The following is a 9,044-nucleotide window of genomic DNA, read 5'->3' on the forward strand; positions in this document are numbered from 1 at the left end:
CATCGATTCAAGACTCAAAAAGTAATGTGCAAAATGTAATTAGGAGGAGAATCTACATAGAATAATTTATGAAAATAATTTAAATTAGGAAGACATCTTATATAAAATCTTCAAGATTAATGAGCAATTTTACAAATTATATTCAATTGATTTAGTCTTCAAAAGTCAACAATCCAAATGTGGTTAGGGAAGATTGTATACATGAAATTATTTATGGAAACAATTTAAATTATGAATGAAATTTGTAATAGAATATTCAGAGTGAATGGATAATCATTCCAATTATGTTCGAATGATGTAGGCCTCAGAAGGTAACATGTTAAATGTGACTAGGTAGGAGAATTTAAATGGAAGAATTTTTAGGAAATAATTCAAATGTACCACATATTTGCATCAAATTAGAATAGGCATCAAATTTACCAAAATTATTGACAAAAATACCCAAAAGTGAGGGCGAAATATCGCCGAAATCTTGATGATATTTCGCCCTTTCGCCAATTTAGCCAGGTAGCAAACCAGGTGAAATTTCATTCCATGACTGGTTGAGGCTAAGGAGATTCAAGAACCTTATTAACAGAATTGTCACACAATTTCATTTGGGATTTTCTTTTCTAGCTTAGTCTGGTCTTTGCATAAGCCTTCCTTGATGCATACCTTATTGTCTTGTCAAACATTTTTCTTCTTTTCATCAGCTCTCTGTATCCAAGAATGCTAGCTTCTCTGTTCAATGGAGTGATTTGAGGTGGCATTCAATGAGCTAGAGAAGAGATTAATTGTTCCTTTGTGAGGTCTAGAGTTTGAATTTGAGATATCTCTCAGTTGATTAGAACTATTAGCTTCTGGTCCTATCTTTGTCTGTTTTATTTAGGTGATATATGTAGAATTTGATTTGTTTCTACTTGGGAACTCTAACCAGTAGATTTTTCTGTCTTGTACATAATGCTTGATGTGTTTCAATACAAGTAGGAGAATCTGGGTATCAGCAGCAATTTTACTTGTTATAGCAGTCCCCTAGGAGCTTCAACAAGCTGCTGTACCCCATCTCAAGGTTCAAGTGGTCAAATCAGATTTTGAGGATTGGGATATCTTGGCATCTATATTTTTTGTTCGACTTCACTTAATACGCAACATTGTGCTTCCTATGATTGAAATAGAAATCTCGACCGTCCATTTCGGTTTACTTCACCTGCGAAATGGACGGTCAAGATCGAAATCTTAGTCGAGTTTTGACGTCGGCCATTGCAGCAAGTGCTACACATTTAATGCGTAACACTGAAGTTCAATTCATATATCTCTGCTCAATATTATGTTATGTATCGGGTTTTTTTTAAAAAGGATGGCAAGGATGTATTGTTATGTAGCCACCCCTTAATATGTTATTTTAAGTTTTGAAGGTTGGAGCATCCACTCCTAAATATGTCTCAAGGATTTTTGGGTATAAAATGTTGGGAACTGACCGGATAAGAATAAGTACACATGGTTGAAAATTTTCTCACCATTAGTAGTGAATTCATTTTCTATCTCTTTTATTTATCTTTTTGTATTTATAAAAATCTTATTATGTTACAAATTTTATTAGACACCTTTACAAACCATAGGATTATGTGGGTAACTGTTTCTTTTTAAGAATAAGCAATTTTATATATATATTGGGAATGATGGTATTATATAATATACCACTAGCCATAATTGAATTCACGATCTTTTCACTACGACGTGTTAGTGTTACCAATTGAGCAACCCTGCAATGGTATACCAAACTAATATTTCTTTTTTCTTCATAATAATTGAACTTTCCTCCACCAAAGGATAATGATGCTTGGGTTAAAATCATGTGGATGGTGGGTGGTTTTCAATGTGGTTGGAGGGGAATTGTTCCAACATTGTGTATGAATGAGTTATGCATTTTTATAACTAATCAATATTACACAAACCTATGTGATTCTAAGGATAACGAACAAAAAAAAATTTATGAGATTTGTTGGACTTAAGTCTAGGAATTAACTTGAGATTTGGTAAAATTATTTGAGAACCTTTTTGGTAGAAGTTGTGTGAGAATTGATTGAACAATTTTAAAAGATTGGGGGAAACCAATAAACTTCTAGACAAGCATTATTGCCTTGGCAATTTTGTGCAATGTATGTTTTGATTTTTGGAGATATGAAACATCAAAATTCTTAGAAATTTAGCTTAATGAAACAGAATGGGTACCCATGCCCGTTCTGTAAAAGAAATTTTGAAAGCAAGAGCGTCTTTATAGAGCATACAAAAGCTAAACACAAGTCCGGTTTCGAGGATATTCGCCACATGTACGAAGAATAGGTGGTGGAGAAATTTATGGAGATTTTTTGTGATTTTTTAGCTGTCATTATTCTTATAATTCACAGCAAGATATGGAGGATGAGGTAGATTCAGGCTATTAAATTTAAAAAACACAGAGAACTTTGAAAATGATAGAGTAGTAGAAACATTGCAAAAAGAAAGGGCCACAAAAAGCAATTTGCAAGAATTCTCTAAATTTTGAGGGGACTCACGTGGAGGGTGGGTTAGTCATTGATAAAATGTCTCATGCTTTAAGGGTCGATTCAACGGTTTGGTCAGATGTTGCAGTGAGGCCAAAAAACAACGCGAGTTGGATGATGAGTCTAGAAGAAGAAAGGGAAACCTCAAATAGTAGACCTGTGCGAGTTGGTGTGGTTCTAGAAGAAGAAAGGGAGACCTCAAATAGTAGGCGAAGGGAAGGGTGATTGTTTTTGAAAGAATTGCAAAAATTGATCGACTTTTGGTGGAAAAAAAAATTACCAGAATCTTAAGTGTTTGGTTAAGCATTTCTTGTTCATTTCAACAAGTCTAAATTAGTGCACAAAACAAATATTTTAAAACACTTCGTGACACTCTTGCAAATTCTTCCCCTTTAATAAAATATCTTTATATCAATTAGTTCACAATAAGTTTTTTTTTTAGATAAAATTAATTATGTTTTCCAGTGTTCTCATTTTTTTCTTAAAATATCTCATTGGAAATGAAAAGATGTGTATAAGTTATACATTTTAGTATTTACCACCACTTCATGGAAACTTGTTAGGTATGAATAATGTAACTCAATTAGTGAAATAATATTTCTCTTCAAAAAAACATGTTTTTTCTTTTCTTTTAGCTAATGCACACAAATTATTCTGTCGCAATGAACAAGATATTGAAACCCCGAGTGGTGGCTCAGTTGGCAAAGCCCAACGCTTCCACATAGGAGGTCAGAGTTCAAATCCCCTCAAGGCCAGGGTCGAAACCCTGCCTACATTAATTATTTTAAAAAGCGCCTTGACGATGTAATCGTTGAGGACTTTTGTAAGGTTCGGTTTTTAATTAGGAGAAATGGTGGATAATTAAATGCCATATTTCACAAATCTAGATCTTAATTACAAAAAATTGCAGGGAGGTGAATATAGAGGATGTCCATCTCCATAGTTTCATTCATTTGAGATTGCTAATATTTTCTTTTTTTAGAATATTAGAAACTATGAAAACAAGGATTTTCTTTAATCTGGTTGGTGTTGAAATAGTCTAACAAATAGGGATTAAGCACAAGGAACCAATACAGTAAATGAAACAAAGAATTAAGCACATCACTTGGAAAAGCATTAAGGGCCCTAATTTTCTTTGGTTCACATTAATCCATCAACAAATGAAATGACGAGATTCTTCGATTCACACTGATCTCATCAAATTGTGTTATTGCAAATTGGTTTTTAGATCTCTGTAATTGATGCTTTGCATGGGTCACGTTAATATAGAGACTCTCTTCTACCCAAAAAAGAAGTAAGAAGAAGAAGAAGAGATTTCGATCTCAATCAGTTGGATCGAGATCTTGGTCGAGATTTTGATTTTGACCATTGAGATTCAACGGTCTCGACCTAAATCTTGAATCTGACGGTTTGAAATTTCGTTTGACTGTAAATGCAGATGACTGAAGCAATTTTGCTTTTCGTAAAGTAGCAACTTTTCATGAGCCATTCTCACGTCAAATCCTACACTATGTGTAATCATGGTGGGGCGACACGACACCCCCCTTCGACATGAGGTTGACAAAAAGTTGAAGATATATCGCTGATATGCCGCCAATGTTGATTATATATCATTAATGTCGTCGAAATGTTAGCAATGTCACCGATTTGTCCCCAATGTCACTTCTCTCTCCTATTTCTTGCATTTTAACTCTATTATACTATGATATTCGATGTTTACGAATACATTTTGCTTTGTTATCGCCGACTATTATATTGTTTGTATTGATCAATCGGGATTTCATATGAATTTGTGAATTTTTCAGACTTTCAATTTTGCCCGCATATAACCGGCATGTGTCGATGAGGAACATTAGTTTAGGTGATGTCCTAGGTCAAAATAACGCACTCAATGTGTTTATTGGCTTCAAATTAAGCTACACAACTAAATTTAGACTAAAATGATCCAAATATCCCTTGAAATTAGGGGTTGATTTTTTATCGACACTCCACCAAATGTTGCCTAACATATAGTGATCGATTCAACAGCTAACCCCCGTTTGGAGACTCCGGTGTGTATCAAAATCAGATGAGAATCCAATGACTAACACTCAGAAACCGGTTTAATGTTCAAGATATCCCTCAATTAGTAACCGAAGGTCAAATGCATTAGTTTTTCAAACCAAGGAGCTCCGGCACAATCGGCCTAAGAAGAAAAGGAAATTGCCCAGAGTCAGAAAACCCAACTCTCCTCTGCAAACAGTTGATGCAGATGAAGGTCCAATTTATTTTCTCATGTAAACTTACTTGTATGCAATTCATATTCTTTCACGCGCCTTCTTTTTCAGTTCTTCAAAAACACAATACTTTCAGAGCTTCAAAACCAACTCTTAAGCAACAGTATACAACAGAAAACTTACGAAGAAAATTAATAAACCCTTTTTCTTTCACATTGAATTTCAAAACCTGAGACTTATCTCTTCGCTGAAAATTTGATCAAGCTAGAATAAAGACTGGAAGATAAAACCATAGAGATTTGTGGATTTTTATAAAGGTCCTTTCCCCCCTGTTTTTCCTGAATTATGAAGTGTCGTTTATAGAGAGGAAATCAAGAGTATTTATAGAATATTTATATCTCAGATATCTAATAACTTTCTTAATGCTTTTGGTCTTTGGATAAGCCTTCCTTGATGCATACCTTATTATCTTTTCATCTTCTTTGTATCTAAGAACGCTAGCTTCTCTGTTCAATGGAGTGAACAGAGGCAGTGAATGAGTGTGGATCATCTCCTTTGACGAGGAGTGCTCTCCTTACGGCTTTACAACCACCAATAATGTGGGATCCCGCAATGAAAGAAAAATAATCCTCATCACCCATTCATGTGGACCCCGTAGTTCAAGATATTGGAAAATGAAACAAACATATTTTTGACACGATCCAAATCGCGATCTGGATGGGCTAGAGTCAAGAGTTCAATTGTTCCTACATCAGTGAGACGTAGATGGAAGTTTGAATTTCTGAGAGATCACTCACTTTAGCCTCTGGTACCAATGCTAGCATCCATCGATGAAAATGAAACCCTCTAGTTTTGAACTCATATATATGTCCCGAACTCAAAATAATTGCAAAATGGAATAAGGTACTAAGAAGAATTAAGCTTGAGTTTTACATCAACTGAAATTCATCATTTAAATTCTAATAATTAGCACTCTGGGCAAATTTTCGTTCTTAGATGGCCTTACCTTCCCTGATTTTGTTGAGGTGATATCTAAGTGAGAATTTGATTAGCAGCTGTTTCTACCTGGGAACTCTATTGGTACCAGTAGTTCTAATTGTCTAGTCTTGTCAACATATCATGCCCTTGATTTTTTTGTGTTTGGCCAAACCGCCACATGCAAGTTGGCGGGGAAAGAATCTGGCTTATCAACAGCAATTTTAGTTGCTTATAGCAGTCCCCAGGACCTTCAGCAAGCTGTTGTACTCCATCTCAAGGTTCAAGTGGTCAAATCAGATTTTGAGGATTGGGATATCTATGGTCATCTTATATTATTAGGTTTAAATGAATTCAGTTGATATGATGAAAGAGAGTGCTGCCCATGGTTGAAAATCAAAATAACAAAGTGGCCATTAGAATACAAGAACCTTACACCAAGGCTATACTCAAGAACATAAATGGACGGTCGAAATCAAAATATCAATCAAAATTTGATTTAGGCCATCGGAAGTAAGTGATGTGCATTTAATACGCAACACTGAAATTCAATTCCTATATCAAGGATGTATTGTTTTGTAGCCACCCCTTATTATGTTCTTTAAGTTTTGAAGGTTGGATCGAGCATCCACTCCTTAATATGCCTCAAGGATTTTTGGTTATAAAATGTTGGGAACTGATTGGATAAGAATAATTACATATGGGTTGGAAAATGTTCTCACCATGTTAGTAACTTAGTAGTGAATTCATGTTCTATCTCTTTTATTTATCTTTTTGTATTTATATAAATCTTATTATGTTACAAATTTTATTAGACACCTTTACAAGCCATAGGGTTATGTGGGTACCTGTTTCTTTTTAAGAACAGACTATTTTTTCTATATTGGGATCATGAGTGTATTAAACAATATACCACCAGACATCATTAAACCCACAGCCATTTTACTAAGACATGCTAGTGTTATCAACTGAGCAACCTTGTAATGGTATGTCGGACTAAATTTTTCTTTACTCACAATGATTGAATTTTCCTCCACCACAGGATGAGGATGCTTGGATGAAAATCATGTGAATGGTGGGTGATTTTTTCAATATGGTTGGAGGGGAACTATTTCAACATTGTGTACGAATGAGTTATGCATTTATATATAACTAATCAATATCCATGCAAGCCTACATGATTCTGAGGATAATGATCAGAATAAAATTCAATACTCGATTCGTTATAAATAAGATTTGTTGGAATTAGGTCTAGGAATTAGCTTGAGACTTTGTAAAATTATTTGAGAATTTTTTTGGTAGAAAATTGTGTGGGAATTGATTGAACAATTTTAAGAGATTGGGGGAAACCAATAAATGTCTAAAGATGCATTATTGCCTTGGAAAATCTGTGCAAACTATGTTATGGTTTTGGAGACATGAAACATCAAAATTTCTCACTTGTAATTCATTTAATCACTTTGGTGTTTTCAAACTTTTGTAACTCACCATATTGAGGTTTTCTTGTTAACAATGTCTTTAATTCAATAACTCTCCAAAATAACTTATTTTCAAACTTTCAAGTGGTCATTGTACTCACAAAATCAAGTCGATCAAATGAATCTTAACCTGATGATTTATTTTTCATTCCACAACCAAACACTTAATTATAAATTATAACTCCAGAGATGTGAAGTCTATCAATTTGAAATCCACATTTCATCAGAAACACCAACTGTTTTAACGATTCACCATATTGGGTTTTCTTGTTACAATGCCACCTCCAAATAACTTATCACCAAGGGGCCCAAAATAAGTTTGAATCTTAACCTATGATTTATTTTTCATTTAAAAATCTTAACATATGATTGCTGTGTGTGACACTTAATCCACATTTCATCAGACATGATTTTTCATGAAAAAATTTATGTGTCAGATAGTATTGACTGTTAACTATAGAAAGGGTTTTCATCTGTTCTCATTATTTTAAGCTGTCAGATCTTCAAGAAATTAGATTCAAATTTGGAAATTCATATCTCACATGCAGTGTAACAATCAATCTCATGAAACATGGAATTGTTTTTTTTTAGACCTCAAGTAATACTGAAGTGTTTCTTAACCATTGTCATGCTCCAATTAACTTTGGCTTTTTTCCTTTTGAAGACAATGAACATAAATCATCAACATTGGCGATATGATGAATCCATGAACGCTTAATCGTTCAGCAGCCGCAATCGTAACTGTTGTAACAAAAAAACCAAATTTTGAAAAACCCTCGACCTCATCTTCAAGTAAAGTCATCGTCACATGAGTGCAATGATAATATTATGTTTATGTATTTTTGGAATCCAAGACATGTTGCTTCTTTAGGTTATCAGGAAAATTAATAATAATAATTATCAAAAAAGAATGAAAATATAGTCTTATTTATATAAGAACAAATTGTATTGGCACCCCAAAATGGAGGATTTTAAAACACTAACATTGTGACACCCCACTTTATATTTGAAAAATACTAACACCCTAGTTCATTAAACACGTTAGTCTATTCTATTCTGTTAGTGAAACCATTAACCTATTATTTATTTTTATTTAATTCAAAAAATGCCCTTACAATTTTAATTAGTAAGGTTCAATGACTAAAAGGTTGTTGCTCAATTGGTAATGAGTCTAATGATCAAAGACTTCACTGCGACTCTTTGGTTGTATTTATAATAATTCCCCCTAAGGTAAAGCTACCATTTTTTTATTCCCCAAATGACTTGAGTAAGCAGGTTGTCTCCCCATGCCCCACCCTCCTAATGGGCTCGATACAAGCCTGCTCCTACCTCCTTGACGTTTTTTCCACCACACAATCCTGTGGGGCCCACATCTAAGTATTAAGTATAAAAAAAACTTAAATATAGTTGAACGGTAGTGAAAAATAAATCTAACCATTGAATTTATTTAATTAAATCTGAACCATTTATATTGGGCCAGAGTTAATCCTACCAAATTTAATGGTGGATTTCTATGAGTGTTCAACTAAGTAATTTACACAACCGTTCAGCTATCATCTTCCCTTAAAAAAAAAATTTCAAAGTAGTGGTGTTCAACTAAGTAATTTTACTAAGTAATTTACACAACCGTTGAGCTATCATCTTCCCTTACAAAAATTTAAAAGAAGTGGTGTTCAACTAAGTAATTTACACAACCATTCAGCTATCATCTTCCCTTAAAAAAATTTAAAAGAAGTGGTGTTCCACTAAGTAATTCACACAACCTTTCAGCTATCATCTTCCTTTAAAAAAAATTCAAAGGAGTGGGTCCCACATGATTGTGTGGTAAGAACAGAGAAGGGAGGTGTTCTTGA

This window comes from Hakea prostrata, chromosome 11 (assembly GCF_041222555.1).
Source record: "Hakea prostrata isolate BN-2017 chromosome 11, UWA_Hpros_2, whole genome shotgun sequence".
In the NCBI taxonomy this organism is placed as follows: domain Eukaryota; kingdom Viridiplantae; phylum Streptophyta; class Magnoliopsida; order Proteales; family Proteaceae; genus Hakea; species Hakea prostrata.